Source organism: Coregonus clupeaformis, chromosome 33, assembly GCF_020615455.1.
Source record: "Coregonus clupeaformis isolate EN_2021a chromosome 33, ASM2061545v1, whole genome shotgun sequence".
Classification (NCBI taxonomy): domain Eukaryota; kingdom Metazoa; phylum Chordata; class Actinopteri; order Salmoniformes; family Salmonidae; genus Coregonus; species Coregonus clupeaformis.
This window is the reverse complement of record NC_059224.1, coordinates 20,851,105-20,878,342: the sequence shown is the minus strand read 5'-3', so window position 1 is coordinate 20,878,342 and position 27,238 is coordinate 20,851,105. Positions and strand designations below refer to the sequence as shown.

At 44.7% G+C, this 27,238-nt stretch overlaps 1 protein-coding gene across 7 annotated transcripts in view; it reads left to right on the top strand.

Moving 5' to 3' along the window:
- The window catches only part of LOC121548774 (syntaxin-binding protein 5-like), a 121,559-nt gene that overhangs the window by 18,812 nt on the left and 75,509 nt on the right, over window positions 1-27,238 (top strand). The gene's annotated exons all lie outside the window — the stretch shown is intronic.

Below are 27,238 nucleotides of genomic sequence, written 5' to 3'. Positions count from 1 at the left end.
GCCTGACGTTGTGTGTGTGTGTCAGTACTTACATAATGCGCTGGAGCGCAGGGAAGGCAAGGCTGAATGAGACAGCAACAGCGTCATCAAAGGAGCTGGCTGCTGTGTGTGTGTGTGTGTGTGTGTGTGTGTGTGTGTGTGTGTGTGTGCAGATGTTTGTGTGTCTCTGTGTCTGCCTGGCTCCTGTATGCACATACAGTACAGGCATGTATGAGTGAAATTAGCATGTGTGTCTGTCTATTACAATCTCACTATGTGGATGTATATTCATGTATGTCAACAGTGTGTGGACAGTATATCAGTTGTTTACGACATTCTGTGATGTGTGGATAGGGCTGTTGCGGTGACCGTATTACCGCCATACCGGCAGTCATGAGTCATGACCGCAGTAAAATTCCACTTGACCGTTGAGTCACGGTAAATCTCCTCTTATGCACTCTGGAACAGGCCTCGAATTTCCCGCCGGCATTGACGGCCATTGCCGTAATGCCTCCCAACGTGGCTGTTGTGCCCTTGGGATGAATATAATAATAAATCGCCCTGCTCCGAAGCACCTCTCACTCACATGGCTCTCTCAGATATCTCAATTCTTATTAGCCAATGCACGTCACGTGATCGGGTCCTTCTCACATGTATTGCCGCTCCGAAGTAGGCTACTAGTGAAGACAGACACATCGGGGATGCAACAGCATGTCCTTCTTATCGAATTCCGAGGCGCATATTAAAAATGTTTGAAGAACTGTCCACATTTACTTTTCGTCAGCCAACAAGACGAGTAACGAAGAGTAAAATCACTAGCCTATGTCAATCTACTATCCCCCATAGTACAAAAGTTCACCTATTCTATTGGTCAGCTTGTCATTCTGTTCGAGAAATAAATATTCCAAACAGACTCTGGGACCGTTGTGGGACGCGATAGATCCCAAATTAATACATCCAAAAACAATGAGGCTGATGCAATAGATCAGAACGTTTAGCTTAAAATGTTGATAAACTATTAGGCTATTTCTTCACATTATAAGCGCAGCAATGCACACACGGCAGTAGGCTATAAGCGCGAATGTTCAAAAATGCAATTAGCAGGAAAACACAGTTATCCAAAGCGCACCGCAAATGCCAGCAGTTTCATATGACAGAGAAAGAGGGAAGATCTAAAGATGCAATAACTAGCATGGTTTGTTAATATGACTAGGATTGTGTCTTTGGCTGCTGAACAACGAAAGAATGTTGAGAACATGAAAGAAATCCTGGATTCAATGGCATATGAGGAAGTGTTTAACATTCCGATGATCGGAAAACAGTAAGACATTTCTCATAAAATGACAAAAAACACCCAGGTTTTAAACAATTAACGTTTATGGTTAAATAGTTTTCAAATGTTGACTGACTCTGCTCTGGCCTTTCTCTCCTATCTGAACAAACAGTGCCTCGAGTATGACAGAATCAAGCCTTTAGACGTTAAAATGTATTATCCTACATGATAGTTGTCAAACATGACTGGCGTTTAGCCTATATATATGTCATTAAAAGTCTCATTAAATTTGGCTACATTTTCTGGCGCCTTCCTCCTGTCAGCATCGGTCTGGACATGACAGACTGTAGTCAATACGCATAGGCTGTCACCTACACTTTGACATGTAGGCTAAATATTTATTTACATTTACATACACTTATGTTTTTCACCTCTACAGGATCGGTGTCGCTATACCGGGACGGTTGCTGCTCAATATGCGATACGTGACTAGAATGGCGTTGTAAACAGCAGCCAACTTTCCGGGACATAGACGTGTCTTATATGGGCAGAACACTTACATTCTTGTTAATCTAACTGCAGTGTCCAATTTACAGTAGCTATTACAGCTAAAAAATATAATGCTATTGTTTGAGGATAGTGCACAACAACAAAACACTTTTGTCATGGCAGGAATTGAAAAAAAGAGTCTGATCCTTAATTAACAGAATAGTTAGTGTTTTTCGGTTTTCAAATCAATTTAATTGGCTATTTTGGTTAATGGCCTTGGTGCCCTAGCAGATGCCCTTGTGCCCTGGCAGATTGGGCACCTCTTGAAGGCCAAATGGCCTTGCCCCTAAAATCACGATATTCCAGGCCTGCTCTGGACATACGCTGGTATTACCCAGCTTGCTAATGACCATCAGGTCCTGATGGCCTGGTACTCAGGGCTCTATTGTCCCTCTAACCGCTCAGACATCAACGCAAATGCAATCACATCAAACACTTATCATCAAAACAGTATGTGCTTTTAAAACTCACCTCACTGTGATCGATCAATTGGAAGAAAGAAGTTCAACAACAGGTTGAAACTGAGTGGAACACATGGTCATTGTGGATGTTGTTTCAAAGCCTAACACAACGAAATGGACAATGCTTTCTCAGGTGATGATTAATTCAAAACACCCATATGGATATTAGAGTGTATGCATAAGCATAGTCCTATATATGAGCCCAAGCCCGAAAAAAACCCTGAATTAAAATAATGATTGTGCCGTTATACAACATATATCGTACCGCATATTACACTTGGTAGAAAAACATTAAAACAAAAACTGATTTTAAGATGTCTTTGGTACATAATTGATCTAGCCTATCCTCTAAAATTAAACAAATTCTAGTAATTGCCTTTGAGTGTGGACTGTATTATTATGCAAACTGGATAGACTGGTTACCTTATGCTATGCTCAAACCTTCTATCCATGAGTCTGGGAGAGAACGTATAGGCCTAGGCGATGCTGTTGGTTCATTGATTTGCACATAATCTCTTGCACATCTAGCATTCCAGTGTTAATACTATTGTAATTATTTTGCACTATAGCCTATTTATTGCCTTACCTCCATAACTTACTACATTTGCACACACTGTATATATATTTTCTGTTGTATTTTTGACTTTATGTTTTTTTACCCCATATGTAACTCTGTGTTGTTTTTTGTCGCACTGCTTTGCTTTATCTTGGCCAGGTCGCAGTTGTAAATGAGAACCTGTTCTCAACTGGCTTACCTGGTTAAATAAAGGTGAAATAAAAATAAAAATAAATAAAAATAAAAATATGATTGTGCAGGGCAGCTAACTAGCCTACAATTACAGTGAATTTGTATTTGATTTTGAATAGCCAAGTAATAGGGATTTTTATTTATTTTCATAATTAATAGGCTGACACATTATGTCTAGCTACAGAATATCTCACCGTGTGCGTTTCCATCTCCTCTCTCTCCTTCATTCCTTTCTCGAGTGCGCAGAGAGATGGGCTGTCAACAGTTTAACAAAATATGTTTTGTTGTGAAAACATGTTACTATCGATGTTCTCGAATAGATTTCACTTGGTTTCCCAAATTAAGCACTGGGTACAGTAGCTGCAGGAACAGGGTTGGAGAGCCCATGCATATAAAGTTGCCATATATCTCTAAATCTAGCATATAGGACCTGTTTCAAATTATCACTTTTACGCTCAACATAGCCACTTCATAATATTATGCGCACTCGCTCCGAAATGGGAAAAATATCCTTTCTATTTTATTCAGCTAAGTTAAATTATATTATTCTTACTATAAAATCATATAATATAAAAATAATGGCACAGAAATTATAAGCATATCTTGTTTGCTAAATGAACAAGCCTACAGCCTATGGAGACAGATAACATACAGTAGGCCAACTCATATTATGTTCTTCTGAAATATATTTTATTCATAATATTTCTTTAGACCTGCCTAAAATAATGGATGTATTGTGATGGTGTATATTACATTGATTTATTAGACTTTTTTAAATGTAGATGTTCCAAAGGCGCGCATCAGTGGCTTGTATGCTTGGAGGCCTGGAGATGCTAAACGTGTTTATGTTAATTCACAGTCAATTACCGTGAGACCGGCAGTCTTTTGCATGACAATAACCATCTGACAAAATGTAATGACTGACACAGCCCTATGTGGAGAAACGTTTAACTCCTTCGTTCCTGCTAGGTTCGCAAGCGACATTAGCGGTAGTCTCCGGGTGGGCTGGCTCAATTCCCTGAGGGACGATGCTCCGGAAAGGCTACAGGAACTCAGTGGGGATTAGGATCATATCCTAACCTAATTTCACTCCCACAGGAGGGATTGGGGAAGGGGAAGAAGGGAAAATGAAAGAACCTTCACTTTGGAGCTAGTGTCTTCTGAGAGCTTGGAATGATAGGTGTGTTTGTGTATGTGCACGTGTGTGCACCTGGTGTGTGTGCGCGCGGGCATGTTTGCCTGCGTGTGTGTGCGCGTGTGTGTGTATGCTGGTAGGCGGCTTGTGTCAGCCAGATGGCAGGTCTTGCTGATTAACAGTGTATCTAACAGATAGAACCCACAGGACAGATGGGGTCACATAGGAGCGCTAAAATAATATCTTAAAGAAGACATCTCAGTCTTATCCTCCCCCATAAACATTTTTACTTGCACTTGTCTTTTCTTACTGGCACTGACTTTACTGATAACTACTTTATTGAGGAAAAGTGTACTTACTATGACTGTGATATGTGGTTGTCTCACCTAGCTATCTTAAGATGAATGCACTAACTGTATAACTGGATAAGAGTGTCTGCTAAATGACTAAAATAAAAAAATTTGCAGAGGAGACATGGCGTGTAGATGTCAACTGTCATATCAACTTTACTTAACCAGGCCACGCTATACAGTATCTGTGTCATATAGTCAGTGCAACGGTCATGTGGTATAGGGTTGTGTAGGATTCTGAATACAATCAATGCCATTGTACTGAAGGGCTGTGGCGCCTGACTCAAGTGAATTATTATTCCATTTTTTACATCCATAAAGCTGCTGTACCCTTTTGTAATCTCACTAGATTACACTTGACAGGGGACATTGTCACCATCCCTGTCCAGTTGGACCGTGTATATTTCAGTGTTTTTCAACCCAAAGTCTCTTAACCATGACCAGCTCTGTACAGGATGGTTTTTAAGCAATAAAACTAGGTTGTCATAGAAATCCACAGTAGGTGACGTCTTTCCAGATCCTATTAAATAAAGTACTGTACAATTACCTCTTCCTATTACTCTCCTGGCTTCTCCCCGACGACCGTCCCTTATCTCTCTGCTGCTGTGCCCCTGTCCTGCCTAGAATGATGGCTGTGTGTGTGTCATTCTATTCAGGAGGAAGGGCATGTGTGATTCACTGGTTTGCTAATGGCAAAGTTTTAAAGAGAGATTCAATATTGTCTTGGCCCCCCCATCCCCCTCCTCCCCCTCCCTCTCCTCCCCCTCCTCCTCATCCTCCTCCTCCTCGTCCCCCACCCATGTTCTGTAATTTACCCTGCCAGTGAGTAACCACAATAAAAAGGGCCAAGTGGTCTCTCTAGTAACTCCAAAACCAACGTTATTGGATGATAACAAATATTGATGACCCGAGGCCTAACAGCCAGACAAGGAATAGAGGAATATGCACAAACAAAAATATAAACGCAACATGCAACAATTTGTTTTTGTTTTTTGTTACAGTTCATATAAAGAAATCAGTCAATTGAAATTAATTCATCAGGCCCTAATCTATGGATTTCACATGACTGGGAATACAGATATGCTTCTGTTGGTCACAAATACCTTAAAAGAAAGGTAGGGGCATGGATCAGAAAACCAGTCAGTATCTGGTGTGACCACCATTTGCCTCATGCAGTGCGACACAACTCCTTCACATAGAGTTAATCAGACTGTTGATTGTGGCCTGTGGAATGTTGTCCCACTCCTCTTCAATGGCTGTGCGAAGTTGCTGGATATTGTGGGAACTGGAACACGCTGTCATACACGTCAGTCCAAAGCATCCCAAACATGCTCAATGGGTGACATGTATGGTGAGTATGCAGGCCATGGAAGAACTGGGACATTTTCAGCTTCCAGGAGTTGTGTACAGATCCTTGCGACATGGGGCCGTGCATTATCATGCTGAAACATGAGGTGATGGCTGCAGATGAATGGCATGACAATGTACCTCAGGAGCTCGTCACAGTATTTCTGTGCATTCAAATGGCCATCTATAAAATGTGTTCGTTGTCCGTAGCTTATGCATGCCCATACCATAACCCCACCGCCACCATTGGGCATTCTGTTCACAACGTTGACATCAGCAAACCACTCGCCCACATGACGGCCATCTGCGTGGTACAGTTGAAACTGAGATTCATCCAGCGTGCCAGTGGCCATCGAAGGTGAGCATTTGCCCACTGAAGTCGGTTACAACGCCGAACTGCAGTCAGGTCAAGACCCTGGTGAGGATGACGAGCACGCAGATGAGCTTCCCTGAGACGGTTTCTGCAAAAATTCTTCGGTTTTGCAAACCCACAGTTTCATCAGCTGTCTGGCAGCTGGTCTCAGACGATCCTGCAGGTGAAGAAGCTGGATGTGGAGGTCCTGGCCTGCCGTGGTTACATGTGATCTGTGGTTGTGAGGCCCTTTGGACGTACTGGCAAATCAGCTTCTTGATATGCCACACCTGTCAGGTGGATGGATTACCTTGGCAAAGGAGAAATGCTCACTAACAGGGATGTAAACAAATTTGTTCACAACATTTGAGAGAAATACGTTTTTTGTGCGTGTGGAAAATTTCTGGGATCTTTTATTTCAGCTCATGAAACATGGGACCAAAGTTTATATTTTTGTTCAGTGTAATAGAAAATGGTAGGTTTTGTGGTTCAGACTGGCTACTTGGAAACCTGAAGTTGATTGATAAACAGTCAGGACTGGAGTGGCATGAGAGTCTGTGGTCCGTTACTCTCTCATTTCTTTCTCTCTCTCTCTCTCTCTCTCTCTCTCTCTCTCTCTCTCTCTCTCTCTCTCTCTCTCTCTCTCTCTCTCTCTCTCCCTTTACTCTACTCTTTGTTGAACACCTCTCTCCTCCCCCCTGCCACTGCAGATGGTAGTGTGTGGGTTGTGTGTGTGTGTTGGCCAGGTGAGGTAGGAAACAGACTGTGCTGTGTCCCAGTGCAGGCCATTCTACCTGGTGCCTGAGATGTCACCTTCCTGTGCACTAATTACAGTCAACAGACGGCAGCACACGCTTGACTGGCTCCTCGCTGTAAATACAGGCCTCGTGGACACAGAGAAGGGAGAAATACAGGTACACACTGCACATACACACACGCACACACACACAGTCGATGGATGCCCCCACGGCGAGTGTGCACATATCTAGGAATCTCCCTCTCTCTCCCTCCAATTACCTCCAGCCTCTATGATGGAGGGGAATAGCTAATGCCAGAGAGAGGGAGGGAGGGGAGGGAGGGGAGGGAGGGGAGCGAGTTTCATTATGATAGGCTAATATAAGCTTGATGAGTGAAAGGCAGAGCCGTGGGTGTACTGCCCCCCTTCTCCCCTTCCTTGTATTTGTGATGGTTCCTTCCTTTCTTTAAAACAAGTATTAAAAAAGTATGAATTGAGTGTGCTCATTGAAAACAATACCTTTTTTCTTTGTTAGGAGCAAAGTTCAACATACTGTACCAAGATTATTTCCTAGGAAAAGGTATTTGCTTGACTCATAGATTGCAAACCCCCCATGACAGTTATGAATCATAATGCCATAGTTTTGTTATATAAATGTCACATGGTATCAAATGTCATATCATAAAAGTGCAAATTAGAGTGGCAGTTAGAGGCTGGGATCTGTTTTAAATGCTAGTAGCAGTCATCTGCATATGCGATAGTAGGATGCAAGTTGTGGTTGGCTCCAGTGATGTAACCCATGCAAACACAATTTACCCAGCTTTTTTCATTTCATAAATAGGGTTAATACGCACCTATTATGTTAAATTATCATTTTTAGCATTAGCATTTATGCTACTGGCCTCCTGTCATTTTGGAAATGTTAGCATGTTAGCATTTACCTACCATGTATTTACCTCTACATCCCTGGCTGTCTCCATTTCTCAGAGTGATGTGATGATATGATAAAGCACTAACACGCGGCTTTAGAGTGACGGTTAGAGCCTTGGATCTGTCTGAAATGCTAGTACAACAGTCATGTACAGGTTGAGGGATGTGATGACATGGGCCCTGACTCCCTGACCCTATCAGTGGTTCCTGTCAGGGGATTTTGTTCCCTCACCTAATGCAGTGCCCTTTATCTGACCCCTGCCTCTCTACGGGCCCTCAGTGCTAAAAGCATCTCTCTCTCTCTCTCTCTCTCTCTCTCTCGCTCTCAATTCAATTCCATTTAAGGGCTTTATTGGCATGGGAAACATATGTTAACATTGCCAAAGCAAGTGAAGTAGATAGTAAACAAAAGTGAAATAAACAATAAATGTCACGCTCGTCAAACACAGTGGACCAATGCGCAGCGTGATAAGTGAACATACTTTTATTTAGATTCACCACACGAACAAAACAACAAAACGATAACGTGAAGTCCTTGGTTACAATACAAAACCAACACGGAACAAGATCCCACAAAACACTGGTTCCCAATCAGAGACAACAAGCGACAGCTGATACTCGTTGCCTCTGATTGAGAACCACCCCGGCCAACACAGAAACACATGAGCTAGATAATCAACCTAGAACACAAAACACATAGAAACAACACACCCTGGCTCAACATAACAGAGTCCCAGAGCCAGGGCGTGACAATAAATATTAAAAGTAAACATTACACTCAGAAGTTCCAAAAGAATAAAGACATTTCAAATGTCATATTATGTATACATACAGTGTTGTAACAATGTGCAAATAGTTAAAGTACAAATGGAAAAATAAATAAACACAAATATGGGTTGTATTTACAATGGTGTTTGTTCTTCACTGGTTGCCCTTTTCTTGTGGCAACAGGTCACAAATCTTGCTGCTGTGATGGCACACTGTGGTTTTTCACCCAGTAGATAAGGGAGTTTATCATTTACATTTTAATCATTTAGCAGACGCTCTTATCCAGAGCGACTTACAGTTGGTGAGTGCATACATTTTTCATACTGGCCCCCCGTGGGAAACGAACCCACAACCCTGGCGTTGCAAGCGCCATGCTCTACCAACTGAGCTACATGGGACAAAATTGGGTTTGTTTTCGAATTCTCTCTCTTCCTCTTCCCTCTCTCTTCCTCTTCCCTCTCTCTTCCTCTTCCCTCTCTTTTCCTCTTCCCTCTCTCTTCCTCTTCCCCCTCTCTTCCTCTTCCCCCTCTCTTCCTCTTCCTTCTCTCTTCCTCTTCCACTCTTTTCAACATTCTAGCTTTCTCTCTTTATTTTTGAATCTCTTATTTTTTTGTATAATTCTGTCATTTTCACTGAAGTGCTGTGTAAACAGATCAAGAGGCTGACAAGGCCAGAGGCTATGCATGTGTAAATGTGTGTGCGTGTGTGTGTGTGGAGGGGTGAAGGGTTTGCAGTTTGCACGCGTGATGCCAGCTCCCCGTCCTATTCCTGGAAAGCCAGTAGTCAGTCAGTACAGTAGCAGTGTAACGGACTAACGCCTAGATGCATCACCAGCACATCACATGGCACATCCCCTCTCCCACCTCCCCAGTCCTGCTATGATGTCATCTAGAAGTCCCCTCCCCCAGGACACTCATCTGCTATGGAAAACTACTGACAGATAGAGGCTATGACAACGAGATACTGCCGGAGGTGTAACTGGGTTTACTGCATTGTAATGACGTTTGGAAGAACAACCATGGAAGTAAACTGTTCAGACTAGACATTATACTGTAAATGCTGTCCATTTTATGGACTTTCTAGTGTTGATATGACAGTATTGTTGGGTACCTAACTGTACAGAAATACTACAATGTCGTGGTTAGCAGCAACTTATTGATGAACCTTTGTAGTAACCTTACCAATATGGCCATCAAGCTGTCATTCAACAGTAATATCAATATTTTTCAATGGTCTTGGCTGTTTATGTTGAGGGAAACTGACATGACACTAAACAGAGGCAGGCTTTAGAGCTGTAAAGCTTTAGAGCTGTGTGTTGCCTCCCACTGGGCACCCACTGGTAATATCAACATTGTTTCCACGTCATTTCAGTGTGTTGTGTGATGTAGTGTAGAGACACCTGAAGGACGTAGGATGTGTATAAATGTCTGGGATGTGACCTCGCTGACACCCTTCTCCTCTGTCTGCAGGGCCTTGGGTCTGGCTTTATGACACACACGCACGCACGCACGCACACATTTTTCTCTCTTTCCTGCTCTTCTTTCTCTTTATCTCTCTAACTCTCTCTGTATCCTCTTCTCTCTGTCAGTCTCTCTATCTCTCTAACTCTCTCCGTATCCTCTTCTCTCTGTCAGTCTCTATCTCTCTAACTCTCTCCGTATCCTCTTCTCTCTGTCAGTCTCTCTATCTCTCTAACTCTCTCTGTATCCTCTTCTCTCTGTCAGTCTCTCTATCTCTCTCCGTATCCTCTTCTCTCTGTCAGTCTCTATCTCTCTAACTCTCTCTGTATCCTCTTCTCTCTGTCAGTCTCTCTATCTTTTCTAACTCTCTCTGTATCCTCTTCTCTCTGTCCGTCTCTCTATCTCTCTAACTCTCTTTCTTTCCCCTGTCTCTCTCCTTTCTTTCTCCTGTCTCTCTCCTGTCTCTCTCCTTTCTTTCCCCTGTCTCTCTCCTGTCTCTCTCCTGTCTCTCTCCTGTCTCTCTCCTGTCTCTCTCCTGTCTTTCCCCTGTCTCTCTCCTGTCGCTCCCCTGTCTCTCTCCTGTCTCTCTCCTGTCTCTCTCCTGTCTCTCTCTTGTCTCTCTCCTGTCTTTCCCCTGTCTCTCTCCTGTCTCCCCCCTGTCTCTCTCCTGTCTCTCTCCTGTCTCTCCCCTGTCTCTCTCCTGTCTCTCCCCTGTCTCTCTCCTGTCTCTCTCCTGTCTCCCCCCTGTCTCTCTCCTGTCTCTCTCCTGTCTCTCCCCTGTCTCTCTCCTGTCTCTCTCCTGTCTCCCCCCTGTCTCTCTCCTGTCTCTCTCCTGTCTCTCCCCTGTCTCTCTCCTGTCTCTCTCCTGTCTCTCCCCTGTCTCTCTCGCTCTCTCTCTTACTGAGTTATCTCTCTATCCCATTTCTCTATTCCCATAGCAATGATGAATCATCTGCATTACTCTGACTGTACGCCTAACTCCATTTGATCACAGCCCAGCCCCAGGATCTGCCAATCACATTTTCCCATACTCGACTGATGGCCCATCAGGGGCCCGCATTTCCATAGTGCCTGTCTCTGTGACAGACTGTGTGGTGGCATAACAAAAGAGGTTTGGGATTCGCTCCGTTGAAAAACATCCCCTCAGTGTCGTTAGTGTCTCGACTGGAAGAGCATCGACATCACAAGAAACCATTCTCTCCATCTTTCCCTCATAGCTAACCAAGCGCCCTGACACCGTCAACTGAAACGGATTACGTTTGCTAATGTGCTTTGGGAAACATCCATATATATACTATTATACAGTGGTGGAAAAAGTACCCAATTGTCATACTTGAGTAAAAGTAAAGATGCCTTAATAGAAAATGACTCAAGTGAAAGTCTCCCAGTAAAATACTACTAAAGTATTTGGTTTTAAATATACTTAAGTATCAAAAGTAAATGTAATTTCTAAAATATACTTAAGTATCAAAAGTAAAAGTACAAGTATAAATCATTTCAAATTCCTTATATTAAGCAAACCAGATGGCACCATTTTCTTGTTTTTTAAATTTACGGATAGCCAGGGGCACACTCCAACAATAATTTACAAACGAAGCATGTGTTTAGTGAGTCTGCCAGATCAGAGGCAGTAGGGATGACCAGGGATGTTCTCTTGATAAGTGTGTGAATTAGACAATTTTCCTGTCCTGCTAAGCATTCAAAATGTAACGAGTACTTTTGGGTGTCAGGGAAAATGTATGGGGTAAAAAGTACATTATTTTCTTTAGGAATGTAGTGAAGTAAAAGTTGTCAAAAAATAGAAATAGTAAAGTACAGATACCCAAAAAAACAACTTAAGTAGTACTTTCAAGTATTTTTACTTAAGTACTTTACACCACTGCTATTATATAATATATAGTATTTTTATTATATGTGATGTAGATGTGATGGTATTTACTCCCAGCAACTGTCCTCCTGTCCTGTTGCTCCTCCATAGGGAGCTGATGACAGTGTCATCACAGAGAGTGTGCCACTGCCTATGGGGAAGACACGCACGCACACACACACACTCATGCACACAAGCACACACGCATACACACACACACACACACACATACACATACACACACACACACACACACACACACACACAAACACACATGAAAACACGTGTGATACGATGATGCAATGACTCAGGCTTTAATGCCTAGCCACATGGCTGTCATGTTAACTGCCCAACCCCCCCATCGCTGAGGACCTGTGTGCTTGAATGTGTGTGTGTGTCTGTGTGTTTGTGTGCGTGCGTGCATGCATGCATGCGTGCACATTAGCAATGTGAATGGTCACAGGTAGGGCTCTAAATTAACATTTTAAAAAGTTAGAAGCACCACATGAAATTTAGATGCACCAGAAAATACAGTTTTTTAAATTGAGATACAGCCTATATTGGGCCTATATGAATTCAATCTACTTTTGAAGCACAAGTTGTGCCCTAGAAACTAATATGTAATATTGTAAAGACATTAGTTTATTATAAAAGCTAAAATGTTTATACAAATACCTATCATTGAAATTACAAAGTCATTTGTGAAATATTAGGTTTCTACATTGTGTAAAAGCACTATTTTCCTATTGCGATGCATTACATTGAAAATTGTACACTGTTTCTTTAAAAACATCAGGTTTGTAATGAGGACATGCAAGAGATCTGTCATTCATTCATTGCTATGATCATTGATCTTCTGAAGATTAAGCTATCCCTTTTCCATTCTTTCTGTGCCCCCAAATGTTTGGATATACTGGAAAAGTTAGCTAGCTAGCCAATGAGGTAACATTACTGAAGAAAGTGGCTCCCGAGTGGCGCAGTGGTCTAAGGCACTGCATCGCAGTGCTAGCTGTGCCACTAGAGATCCTGGTTCGAATCCAGGCTCTGTCGTAGCCGGCCGCGACCGGGAGACCCATGGGGCGGCGCGCAATTGCTCCAGGGTAGGGGAGGGAATGGCTGGCAGGGATGTAGCTCAGTTGATAGAGCATGGCGTACGCCAGGGTTGTGGGTTCGATTCCCTCAGGGGGTATGCAAAAAAAAAAAAAAAAAGTATAATAATAATGTGACTAACTGTAAGAGCGTCTGCTAAATGACTAAAATGTAAACAAATGGTTAACAACGTGCCAGTAGTTTTAGAAAGGCCCACGACATGGTTCATGAATGTAAAATGCGGTCCTGGAAATACCCTATAGGAAGATACAAATGTTGCGCTGGTAAAATGGGTCAGATCTTTTGACCTGGTTCTGCTAGAAGCAAGCCGTTTTCTCTGTAGTAATGGTGCAGCCATGACGCTATCGAATCTGTGCTTGCTTTTTTCTCTATGGCACATGGAAACAATGGTACAGCCAGTGGTGGAAAGTACTTAAGTAAAAATAATTTAAAGTATTACTTAAGTCGTTTTTTGGGGTATCTGTACTTGACTTTACTATTTATATTTTTGCCAAATTTTACTTTTACTTCACTACATTCCTAAAGAAAATAATGTACTTTTTACTCCATACATTTTGAAAGGAAAATGGTTCAATTCACACACTTATCAAGAGAACATCCCTGGTCATCCCTACTGCCTCTGATCTGGCGGACTCACTAAACACAAATGCTTTGTTTGTAAATTATGTCTGAGTGTGCCCCTGGCTATCCACCCAAAAATAATTTTAAAAAATGATGCCATCTGGTTTGCTTAATATAAGGAATTTAAAATGGGTTATACTTTTACTTTTACTTTTGATACTTAAGTACATTTTAGCAATTACATTTACTTTTGATACTTAAGTATATTTAAAACCAAATACTTTTAGATTTTTACTCAAGTAGTATTTTACTGAGTGACTTTCACTTTTACTTGAGTCATTTTCTATTAAGGTATCTTTACTTTTACTCAAGTATGACAATTGAGTACTTTTTCCACCACTGGGTACAGCAAAGCATTATCATTACAATAATTATTTTCTGGGAGATCTTTTTCATAGTCACACAGTGCTCCCAAAATAAAACTCCTGTTCGCAGAGCAAAATATTTAATAGCATATACGACCAAATTGGTCGCACTTTAGAGCCTTGGCCACAGGGATGTTTGTGCTTTTCCGTCTGATTGAGCTAGAACGCTAATTATGTTGTGATGTCAAATGTACAAATGGGGGAGGGGCAAAGGGGCTGAGATGGACAACTGAAGGCTGGAGGGGGTCCATGGAGCGGGGGATAAAGGGATGGAGGGAGAGAGAGAGGGAGGACATCAAGAGAAAAATGTACTGTATCTAGAAGCAGGGGGTGGTGGAACATTGCGTGTGTTTGCCTTAGTATCATCCTCTGACTGGGAGTCAGGGGAAACAGCAGGAGAGAAACACACTGTTCTAGAACACAACTACTGCAATCCGACAGTCAGACAGACAGAGAGAGAGAGAGAGAGAGAGAGAGAGAGAGAGAGAATAGTCCCAACATTCCAGAACAGAACAGCATAGCCAGTGACATTCTATCTTTCTTAATTTCTATGAACACAGCTAGCTGCCATAAATATTCTATAGCAGTAGAATGGAACAGTAGTACTCACGTCATTTAGGAACAGTGAGACAGTGAGAGAACAGAGGCCAGGCAAAGCCCCGTCTACAGTCTACTCTAGACTAGAGGTAACAGTTTGCTTGATCTTTGTCTTGATTGTGAGGGAGACTGCAGCTATTTTGTACATCTGTGAGTATAGAACCCATAACATGGTCCATGGCTGTCCATGGCTGTGTACTCCCCATCCTACCCTTACAGACTGGCTGTGTATCCCCCTTCTCTCTTTCCTCCCTCTTTCCCATCCTCTGGGGCCTGGTCTCCAGGGCTGGAGCGATGGGAAGGGAGGGATAGATGAAGAGGAAGAGAAGGAAGGACAGGCACAGTAAAGGAGAAGTGTCTAAACATGGAGAGAGGCCAGCATGCCGACTCAGTCACACTATCTGAGTCAGAGCCCTGGTGTTGCGTGAGCGGGGTTTCCGTCTTTTGGCAGGCATACTATTGGCTGTCCCCCCGCAGTCCAACGGGGGTTGGTTAAATCATTGCCCCCACATGGTGGTTCAGTGCCCCCACAGGGTCCTCTCTCAGTGGGGCTGGAGGTCCTTCTGGCCCTGGGGCTGCAGGGGGGACGCCCACCAGCGTTTACCCGCCACAGACTGCACCGCAGTGGGACAGAGTGGCTCTCACACCCTCCCTCTCACCTCCCCACCACCGTATGCCCTGAGAATATAGGGACTAAAGATAGATATGCAAAGGAAGGAATATTTACAGCACAATATCGACAAATCACTCTTGATGCAAGACTCTCTGTACCGATTTAAAGATGATCTGATTTTGAAGTTATTTTCAAAAGGAAGGATTGGCACTGCACTGTATATGAAAAATAACATTATTTGCAACTTCTTTTTAGACATAAGATGGTATCTCGTCAACACAATGCTGGCTAGGCTACTCCAATTCTGATTACATTAATCTAGGTTCTAATCACTATTTGTGAGATAGGAACATCATATATCCATATTATCCACAAAACAGGCTGGTCAGGCCTCCCACCGGGTGAATGATGAACACACGCTGTGAAAAGGCTCAGCTAGCCACACTGCGAGGCCGCAATTAGCTCTCATTTGGTGTCTATTGCCCTGATTCTTCTTCCTGTCTGGCGCTTGGCAACACTTTCACTTTCACATTAGGAACGCTGTCAATGATTGCTGATAACACGGATCGGCCCGAAACATCAAACGCATGAATCTACACAGTCCTGTACAGTGTCTGCCAGGGACCTCACAATGTTACCTCAACACTTTCAGTATTGGTTGGCTACTAACGGTTGGAACTCAATTTCAAGGTCATCCGTTGCTAGAGTAGATTTGGTAACCTAGGAGAATGGCAATGCTATACTGTAGATGAGATACAGGATCTACAAAGGATCTATAATATATTTAAAGGATAATATGTTCCCATTGTCTTATACATTGACAGTGAAAAATCATCTTGATATCTTGATATTTCTATAGATGGAGAACCACTGCGGATATATTTTGATGATGCTCCTGCTGCTGATGATGATGATAGTGTTTGTGAAGTCAAGTAAAGTCAAGTAAGTTGATGCTTCCCTTTGACAAAGATTGCCTCTAATGTTATCTCTGTGTTCTATCCTTTCTCTCTCTCTGATAGTGTGTCTTTCTGTCTCTCTGTCTCTCAGCAGGTAGTTCTCTGTGGAACGATCAATGACTGGGCTCTGGTGCTCATTTTTTTTTAAACTGTTGCTGCAGTGCCATGCATTTTTAATGGAGAAGGCCATTGTAGGGGGCTGTGTTTGTGAATGTGTGTATGTGTGTGTGTCAGAGATGGAGAAGAGCGAAATAGCTCCATTATGTTTAAGGGAGTTACTACACTAGTGATGTCTGATCTCTTACCCAAAGAGCTTGATCTTTCTAGAATACACAGTGTGTGTGTGTGTGTGTATGTGTGTGTGTGTGTGTGTGTGTGTGTGTGTGTGTGTGTGTGTTTGCTTGATTAACATGTAAAACCCTGTGTGGTTGGTGGCAGTGCTGCAGCACCTGTGCACAGAGCGGAGGAGTCAACTGATAAGGTCTCTCTCTCTCTCTCTCTCTCTCTCTCTCTCTCTCTCTCCCTCTCTTCTCTTCTCTGCTGTTTTGCCAACCTGATTATGTTCCCTCCTGCTACACCCCCTCTGTTTCCTCTGTTCACATGTGCCTGTTTGCTTCACCAACACATGACCTGGCATGAATCTGGGCCTGGGAGTGTGCGTGTGTATGTTTGTGTGTGTGTGTGTGTGTGTGTGCGTGTGTGTGTGTGCGTGAGTGAGTGGTGACTCACCGTGTGTGACCAGACCACCCTGTGTGTACAGACGTATGATCCTAGTACCTGCTGTGTTGATATATACAGTGTGTGTGTGTGTGTGTGTGTGTGTGTGTGTATATTTAATATATTTGTGTGCATGTACAGTGGCTTCAGAATGTATTCACACCCCTTGACTTTTTCCACATTTTGTTGTGTTACATCCTGAATTTAAAATCGTTTAAATTGAGATTTTTTGAACACTGACTTACACACAATACCCCATAATGTCAAAGTGGAATTATGTTTCTCAAATTTTTTACAAATTAATAAAAATGAAAAGCTGAAATTTCTTGAGTCAATAAGTATTCAACCCCTTTGTTATGGCAAGCCTAAATAAGTTCAGGAGTAAAAATGTGCTTAACAAGTCACATAATACGTTGCATGGACTCACTCTGTGTGCAATAATAGTGTTTAACATGATTTTTAAATGACTACCTCATCTCTGTAGCCCACACATTCAATTATCTGTAAGGTCCCTCAGTTAAGCAGTGAATTTCAAACACAGATTCAACCACAAAGACCAGGGAGGTTTTCCAATGCCTCGCAAAGAAGGGCATCTTTTGGTAGATGGGAAGAAAGAAAAAAAAGCAGACATTGAATATCCCATTGAGCATGGTGAAGTTATTAATTACACTTTGGATGTTGTATCAATACACCCAGTCACTACAAATATACAGTCGTCCTTCCTAACTCAGTTGCCGGAGAGGAAGGAAACCGCTCAGGGATTTCACCATGAGGCCAATGATTACTTTAAAACACTTACAGAGTTTAGTAGTTATAGTTACGCCACAATACTAACCTAATTGACAGAGTGAAAAGAAGGAAGAATGTACAGAATAAAAATATTCCAAAACATGCATCCTGTTTGCAACAAGGTACTAAAGTAATACTGCAAAAAATGTGGCAAAGCAATTCACATTTGGTCCTGAATACAGTGTTATCTTTGGGGGAAATACAATACAACACGTTACTGAGTACCACTCTCCATATTTGCAAGCATAGTGGTGGCTGCATCATATTACGGATATGCTTGTAATCGTTAAGGACTGATGAGTTCAGGACAAAAAAGAATCTGAATTCTAGAGGAAAACCTGGTTCTCCCTGCTTTCCACCAGACACTGGGAGATGAATTCACCTTTCAGCAGGACAATAATCTAAAACACAAGGCCAAATCTACTCTTGAGTTGCTTACCAAAAAGACAGTGAATGTTCCTGAGTGGCCGAGGTAGAGTTACAGTTTTGACTTAAATCTGCTTGAAAATCTATGGCAAAACCTGAAAATGTCTCTCTAGCAATGATCAACAACCAAGAGCTTGAAGAATTCAAAAATAATAATGGGCAAATGTTGCACAGTCCAGGTGTGGAAAGCTTTTAGAGACTTTCCCAGAAAAACTCACAGATGTAATCACTGCCTGTCACAAGCTAGGCTTGAACTCAGGTCTCAGATGTGGAGAGTTGGGTGTTCTACCCCTTAGCCACAGAGGAGGTATAGTAGGACCCAAACGAAACACCCAAGGCAATACTCCAGGCAAAGTAGGTTTAATATAAAAAAAGGTATTTCTTTGCACTTCAAAAATAATCCAACAAAAGTTCTTCTCAGAAAGAGGTATACTAACAGAGGTACAGTAAACAAAACAGGAGGACAAAACAAAATAACTCCACGAGGGGAGAAAAACAAAATAAAGATAACTTAGAAAAGCTTACTCGGAAAGACTCTGTGGGACACAGCAGGAGACACATAGCCAGGACTCAAAAACCAAGTGAGGAACAAGGGGAAAAAACACAGCTAAAATACTCTAGGGGAAACAAGGCACAGGTGACCTGGATAAAGCTAATAAGGACACACGAGGAAGAACTAAGGCAGAGGGGAACACAGATGACCTCTAGAGGCCCGGAGACAAACAGGAGGCAGGAAGCTGACAGGACCCCCTCCTCTAGGAACAACTCCTGACGTTCCTTCCAGAACACCCCGGACTCAGGGTGCGAAACTCTCGGATCAAACCTGGGTCCAGGATGTCCTTGGCTGGAACCCAGGAGCGCTCCTCTGGCCCGTAGCCCTCCCAGTCCACCAGATACTGCAGAGAGTTCTGGACCCTCCGGGAGTCCAGTATCCGGCGCACTGTGTAGGCTGGCTGGCCGTCAATGATCCTGGGAGGTGGCGGGGGGCCTGCGTGGGGGGCAAAGGGAGAAGACAAGACAGGTTTTAGTAGTGAAACATGGAAAGTGGGGTTAATTCTAAGGGAGCGAGGGAGAACCAAACGATAAGAAACAGGGTTAACTTTTCTTGCTATGCGGAAAGGGCCGATGTACTTCTGGGAAAGCTTCTTGGATTCGACCCGGAGGGGCAGGTTCTTGGTGGCCAACCAAACTCTCTGACCAGCTCGGAAACTAGGGGCCGTCCGCGGCGGCGATTAGCCTGACTTTGGTATCTCTGGGAGGTCCGAAGGAGGGTACGCCTGGCCTTCTTCCAGGTCCGCCTACAGCGTTGGACAAAGCGCTGGGCCGAGGGAACACCAGCTTGCGCCTCTTCCTCTGGAAATAATGGAGGGGGTGTATCCGAACTGGCATTCGAAGGGGGACAATCCGGTGGCTGAGGACTGGAGGGTGTTGTGGGCATATTCAGCCCAAATGATATAGGTGGCCCAAGACGTGGGATTACTGGCCGCCATACACCGCAGGGTGGTCTCCAGATCCTGATTAATCCGTTCCGTTTGGCCATTAGACTCTGGATGGAACCCAGACGATAGGCTGGCTGTGGCCCCAATAAGCCTGCAGAAGGCCCCCAAAACCGGGACGAGAATTGGGGACCTCGGTCGGAGACAACGTCCAGGGGAATACCAAATATCCGGAAGACATGGTTCATGAGGAGCTCAGCAGTCTCCTTGGCCGAGGGCAGCTTGGGCAGGGGAATAAACCGGGCAGCCTTAGAGAACCGGTCAACAACCACTAGGATGACTGTGTTGCCCTGGGATGGAGGAAGTCCCGTAACAAAATCCAGAGAAAGGTGTGACCATGGCCTGCGAGGAACAGGTAAGGGATGGAGCAGTCCCTGGGGTCGCTGACGTGTCGACTTTCCCTGGTTGCACACAGGGCAGGCCCCAACATAGACCTGCACGTCCTTCTTGATGGACGGCCACCAAAACCGCCGCTGGAGGAATTCCAGTGTTCGAGCACTACCCGGATGGCATGTCAAGGGCGACTCATGACCCCACTGCAAGACGCGGGCCCGAACAGAGAGAGGAACGTACAGGCGTCCGGCAGGACCACCGCCTGGATCGGGCTCATGGACAAGGGCCTCTGTACCCCTCTTTCTAGTTCCCACTGAAGAGGTGCGACGATCCTAGACCTCGGAATAATCGATGCCAAGGGCTTCTCTTGTATCTCGGGAGAATAGGCTCGAGACAGGGCATCCGGCTTGACGTTCTTGGTGCCAGGTCTGTAAGACAGGAGAAACTGGAATCGATTAAAAAAAGGGACCATCGTGCTTGCCGAGGGTTCATCCGCTTTGCCTGTTGGAGATATTCCAGGTTCTTGTGGTCTGTGAGAACCTGGAAAGGATGCTGAGCCCCCTCAAGCCAATGGCGCCACTCTTCCAAGGCCAGTTTTACCGGCAAGCAACTCTCGATCCCCCACGTGGTAGTTGCGCTCGGCCTCAGACAGGCGGCGAGACATGAAGGCACAAGGGTGTAATCTCCCATCCTCACCCCCTCTGTGACAGGACGGCTCCCACCCCCCACCTCTGAGGCGTCCACCTCCACCACGAAAGGTCTTTCTGGGTCAGGGATCACCAGAATCGGAGCAGAAGTGAAGCGGCGCTTGAGATCCTCGAAGGCCCCTGCTGCTTCCGGACCCCAGTGAATCTTGGTCCCTCCTCCCTTGGTAAGCGTCGTCAAGGGGGCTACCACAGAGCTGAAATTCTTAATGAACTTCCGATAGAAGTTAGAAAAGCCAATGAACCGTTGAACCTCCTTGACCGTGGCAGGTGTGGGCCAGCTGTGGACCGCTTTGACCTTCTTGGGATCCATCTCTAGGTGGCCGGGAGTGACAATAAACCCGAGAAACTGAGTCTGGGAAACATGAAACTCACACTTCTCAGGTTTAACGTAGAGGTGATTGTCAAGGAGCCTCTGGAGAACCCTGCTAACATGCCCCTCATGCTCCTTCAGTGACCTCGAGAAGATGAGGATATCGTCCAGGTACACGAAGACGAACAGATTAAGCATATCCCGGAGAACATCATTAATCAGGGCTTGGAATACTGCGGGGGCATTGGTGAACCCGAACGGCATCACCCGATATTCATAGTGCCCCGTGGGCGTGTTGAAGGCCGTCTTCCATTCGTCTCCTGGCCGGATCCGCACGAGATGGTAAGCATTGCGGAGATCCAGTTTAGTAAAAATGGAAGCCCCTTGAAGCCGCTCAAAAGCAGTGGCCATGAGAGGAAGGGGCTATCGATTCCGAACCGTGATCTTGTTGAGTCCCCGGTAATCAATACAAGGCCTAAGACCCCGTCTTTCTTTTCAACAAAAAAGAAGCCCGCCCCAGCCGGGGAAGTAGAGGCACAGATGAGGCCGGCTGCCAAGGACTCCTTAATGTAGGTGTCCATAGCTGAGTGCTCGGGGGAGGATAAGGAAAAGATCCGACCTCTAGGAGGGCAGCAACCAGGGAGTAGATCAATGGCACAGTCATACGTGCGGTGAGGCGGTAAGGAAGTAGCCCGGGACTTGCTGAACACTGCCTTGAACCGATGGTAAACACTGGGGACTCGGGAGACGTCAACAGACTCTTGAAACTGGGTACTAGGGGCTGAGGGACTCTGAAGCATGCAGGTGAGTTGGCAAGTGGGACCCCAGCTTAGAATGGTGCCAGTAGGCCAGTCGATCTGGGGATTATGTCTGCATAGCCAAGGGTGACCCAGGATAATAGGATACTCGGGGAGTCAATGAGATAGAAGGTCTCCTCCTGCTGGTGTTGAAAGATGGTAAGTCGCAGGGACTGAGTCGCCTCTGTAACCTTTCCTGGTTCCAGAGGTCTGCCATCTAAGGCTGTAACTGCCTGGGGTTGAGGAAGTAGTTGGGTAGGGATCTTAAGTTCCTTAGCCAAGGTTAAATCCAGGAAATCACCTGCGGCACCGGAATCAATCATAGCCTGGACCCGATGCTGGTGGCCCTTCCAGGACAGAGTGGCTGGGATAGCTAAGACAGCGTTAGTAGGAGGAGCTCAAATTTTCCCCATCACAGCCCTCCTGTAGCTAGGCGGGGACAGGCGTTTCCCGAAAGCTCGGGGCAAGTGGAGCGGAAGTGGCCGGCAACCCCGCAGTAGAGGCACCGACGCTCCCTCATGCGACGTTCCCTTTCGTTGGGAGAAAGCCTGGAACGGCCTAACTGCATGTTCTCCGGGGAATCCTGGAGCAGATCAGGAGCCGGGGAAGCTCTGAATGACGGAGCCCAAACAGGAGAAACAGAGCTGCTCAGAGGAACTTGGGACTGAGACCCCTGGCGGCGAGCCGTTCTCCGCTCTCTTAGACGATTGTCCAGGCGGATGGCCAAGGCTATGAGGGACTCGAGATCCCCAGCTGGTTCTCGGGTGGCTAACTCATCTTGAAGGGGCTCAGATAACCCTCCCTGAAAACAGACCCTCAGCGCTTCATCATTCCATCCGCTCCTTGCTGCTATGGTCCGGAATTCAATGGCAAAATCTGCCGTGCTCTGGGGACCCTGACGGAGAGACAGTAGGTGCTTGGAAGCTTCCCGCCCACTGACAGGATGATCGAACACACGCTTGAACTCTTCTACAAATGCAGCGTAGGAGTCACAACAGGCCTCCTGGGACTGCCACACCGCAGAGGCCCAGGAGAGCGCCTTGTCTGAAAGAAGGGTAATGATGTAGGCAATCTTGGAACGGTCGGTGGGAAAACTTGAGGGTTGGAGCTCGAAGGTGAGGGAGCATTGGGTGAGGAAACCCTGGCAAGAGCTTGGATCCCCAGAAAAGGGCTTGGGAGGTGGTAGTCGGGGCTCCGCCGATGGAGAAGGCCTGTCGTCACTGGGGGTGACCTGGAGTAAGGGGAAGGACCAGGGAGGCGTTCAAAGAGCTGGCGGAGGGAACTCATCATATCGGCCAGGAGTTGAGAATGACTAGCCATCAGCTCTTCCTGTCGGCTGAAAACGGCTTCATGGCGCTGGAAAGATGCCTCATGTCGAGCGATCACCGCCAACAGGTCCTTGGAACTGAGTGTTTCTGGGTCCATGATTGACTTGGTTTTTCTGTCACAAGCTAGGCTTGAACTCAGGTCTCAGATGTGGAGAGTTGGGTGTTCTACCCCTTAGCCACAGAGGAGGTATAGTAGGACCCAAACGAAACACCCAAGGCAATACTCCAGGCAAAGTAGGTTTAATATAAAAAAAGGTATTTCTTTGCACTTCCAAAAATAATCCAACAAAAGTTCTTCTCAGAAAGAGGTATACTAACAGAGGTACAGTAAACAAAACAGGAGGACAAAACAAAATAACTCCACGAGGGAGAAAAACAAAATAAAGATAACTTAGAAAAGCTTACTCGGAAAGACTCTGTGGGACACAGCAGGAGACACATAGCCAGGACTCAAAAACCAAGTGAGGAACAAGGGGAAAAAACACAGCTAAAATACTCTAGGGGAAACAAGGCACAGGTGACCTGGATAAAGCTAATAAGGACACACGAGGAAGAACTAAGGCAGAGGGGAACACAGATGACCTCTAGAGGCCCGGAGACAAACAGGAGGCAGGAAGCTGACACTGCCAAAGGTGATTCTAACATGTATTGACTCAGGGGGTTGAAAACTTATGTAATCAAGATATATATATATATATATTTTTTACAATTATTATTATTGTTTACAAATGTTAGAATTTCTGTTCCACTTTGACATTACAGAGTATGTTGTGTAGATCGTTGACAAAAAATTACAATAAAATCTGTTTTAATCCCATTTTGTAACAAGTCCAGGGGTGTGAATACTTTCTGAAGGCACTGTATGCCTAACCCTCACTGATCCCATGTGTACGATACATACTCTACTTTACTAGAAGATAGACCACTATCCTCAAAGTGACTAATTTCAACCTGGGTACGCCTAGTCCTTTTGTGATTTGTCTGTTATTGTTCATGACTACTCCATCTTTGAATAAGTGATGTGTAAGTGAACAAATTGTTTATTTTGGACTCTCCCTCAGATTGCTTCCTATTCCCCGGTGTAGCATACACATCTGTACCCCTGCCTACCACTCTAGTAACAGTGATGTGGAGGCTGATGTGATGTGAAGGCTTACGCAGTGGACACACTGTGACTCATGTAAAATAAGCTGCTACCTCTGGATAGCTCCCTCCCTCCCACAGGTCTCTCTGTGCCTACGGGAACAGCAAAGTGAAGAGTTTTGTCCCCCTGTCACTCCGCCTCCTCCTAGGACAGCCGGCCAATCAAACTGTCAGAATTGAGTTTTCTGCGTGCCAGCCAGGGTAGAAGAAGGAACAGGGAATCTGGGATTGAGCAGGTCTTGGGGGAGGGCATGCACACACACACACACACACACACACACACACACACACACACACACACACACACACACACACACACACACACACACACACACACACACACACACACACACACACACACACACACACGGATATGAGTAGAAATCCCTCATGGCAGTTGACTTAGACTTGACTTGGTAAAAAGTTTTAACTCTATGGCAGGGTCGGATGGCTGACAAAACAGGGAGAGAGAGAGTGGGATAGAAACATATAGAGAAAGCACTAAAGAAACAGAAAGGATGACAGAGAGGGTATAGAGACAAACATACTGTATATGAGCAGAGAGAGAGAGAGAGAGAGAGAGAGAGAGAGAGAGAGAGAGAGAGAGAGAGAGAGAGAGAGAGAGAGAGAGAGAGAGAGAGAGAGAGAGAGAGAGAGAGAGAGAGAGAGAGAGAGAGAGAGAGAGAGAGAGAGAGAGAGAGAGAGAGAGAGAGAGAGAGAGAGAGAGACCACTGTGACTGACCCAAACTTAAGGAAAGCTTTGACTATGTACAGACTCAGTGAGCATAGCCTTGCTATTGAGAAAGGCTGCCGTAGGCAGACCTGGCTCTCAAGAGAAGACAGGCTATGTGCACACTGCCCACAAAATGAGGTGGAAACTGAGCTGAACTTCCTAACCTCCTGCCAAATGTATGACCATATTAGAGACACATATTTCCCTCAGATTACAGCGATCCACAAAGAATTCGAAAACAAACCCAATTTTGATCAACTCCCTTATCTACTGGGTGAAAAACCACAGTGTGCCATCACAGCTGCAATATTTGTGACCTGTTGCCACAAGAAAAGGGCAACTAGTGAAGAACAAACACCATTGTAAATACAACCCATATTTATGTTTATTTATTTTCCCATCTGTACTTTAACTATTTGCACATTGTTATAACACTGTATATACAGTGGGGAGAACAAGTATTTGATACACTGCCGATTTTGCAGGTTTTCCTACTTACAAAGCATGTAGAGGTCTGTAATTTTTTATAATAGGTACACTTCAACTGTGAGAGACGGAATCTAAAACAAAAATCCAGAAAATCACATTGTATGATTTCTAAGTAATTAATTTGCATTTTATTGCATGACATAAGTATTTGATACATCAGAAAAGCTGAACTTAATATTTGGTACAGAAACATTTGTTTGCAATTACAGGGATCATACGTTTCCTGTAGGTCTTGACCAGGTTTGCACACACTGCAGCAGGGATTTTGGCCCACTCCTCCATACAGACCTTCTCCAGATCCTTCAGGTTTCGGGGCTGTCGCTGGGCAATACGGACTTTCAGCTCCCTCCAAAGATTTTCTATTGGGTTCAGGTCTGGAGACTGGCTAGGCCACTCCATGACCTTGAGATGCTTCTTACGGAGCCACTCCTTAGTTGCCCTGGCTGTGTGTTTCGGGTTGTTGTCATGCTGGGAAGACCCAGCCACGACCCATCTTCAATGCTCTTACTGAGGGAAGGAGGTTGTTGGCCAAGATCTCGCGATACATGGCCCCATCCATCCTCCCCTCAATACGGTGCAGTCGTCCTGTCCCCTTGCAGAAAAGCATCCCCAAAGAATGATGTTTCCACCTCCATGCTTCACGGTTGGGATGGTATTCTTGGGGTTGTACTCATCCTTCTTCTTCCTCCAAACACGGCGAGTGGAATTTAGACCAAAAAGCTCTATTTTTGTCTCATCAGACCACATGACCTTCTCCCATTCCTTCTCTGGATCATCCAGATGGTCATTGGCAAACTTCAGACGGGCCTGGACATGCGCTGGCTTGAGCAGGGGGACCTTGCGTGCGCTGCAGGATTTTAATCCATGACGGCGTAGTGTGTTACTAATGGTTTTCTTTGAGACTGTGGTCCCAGCTCTCTTCAGGTCATTGACCAGGTCCTGCCGTGTAGTTCTGGGCTGATCCCTCACCTTCCTCATGATCATTGATGCCCCACGAGATGAGATCTTGCATGGAGCCCCAGACCGAGGATGATTGACCGTCATCTTGAACTTCTTCCATTTTCTAATAATTGCGCCAACAGTTGTTGCCTTCTCACCAAGCTGCTTGCCTATTGTCCTGTAGCCCATCCCAGCCTTGTGCAGGTCTACAATTTTATCCCTGATGTCCTTACACAGCTCTCTGGTATTGGCCATTGTGGAGAGGTTGGAGTCTGTTTGATTGAGTGTGTGGACAGGTGTCTTTTATACAGGTAACGAGTTCAAACAGGTGCAGTTAATACAGGTAATGAGTGGAGAACAGGAGGGCTTCTTAAAGAAAAACTAACAGGTCTGTTCCAGCCGGAATTCTTACTGGTTGGTAGGTGATCAAATACTTATGTCATGCAATAAAATGCAAATTAATTACTTAAAAATCATACAATGTGATTTTCTGGATTTTTGTTTTAGATTCCGTCTCTCACAGTTGAAGTGTACCTATGATAAAAATTACAGACCTCTACATGCTTTGTAAGTAGAAAATCGGCAGTGTATCAAATACTTGTTCTCCCCACTGTATACATAATATGACATTTGAAATGTCTTTATTCTTTTGGAACTTCTGAGTGTAATGTTTACTGTTAATATTTATTGTTTATTTCACTTTTGTTTACTATCTACTTCACTTGCTTTGGCAATGTAAACATAAGTTTCCCATGCCAATAAAGCCCCTTAATTTGAAAATGGAATTGAATTGAGAGAGAGAGAGAGAGAGAGA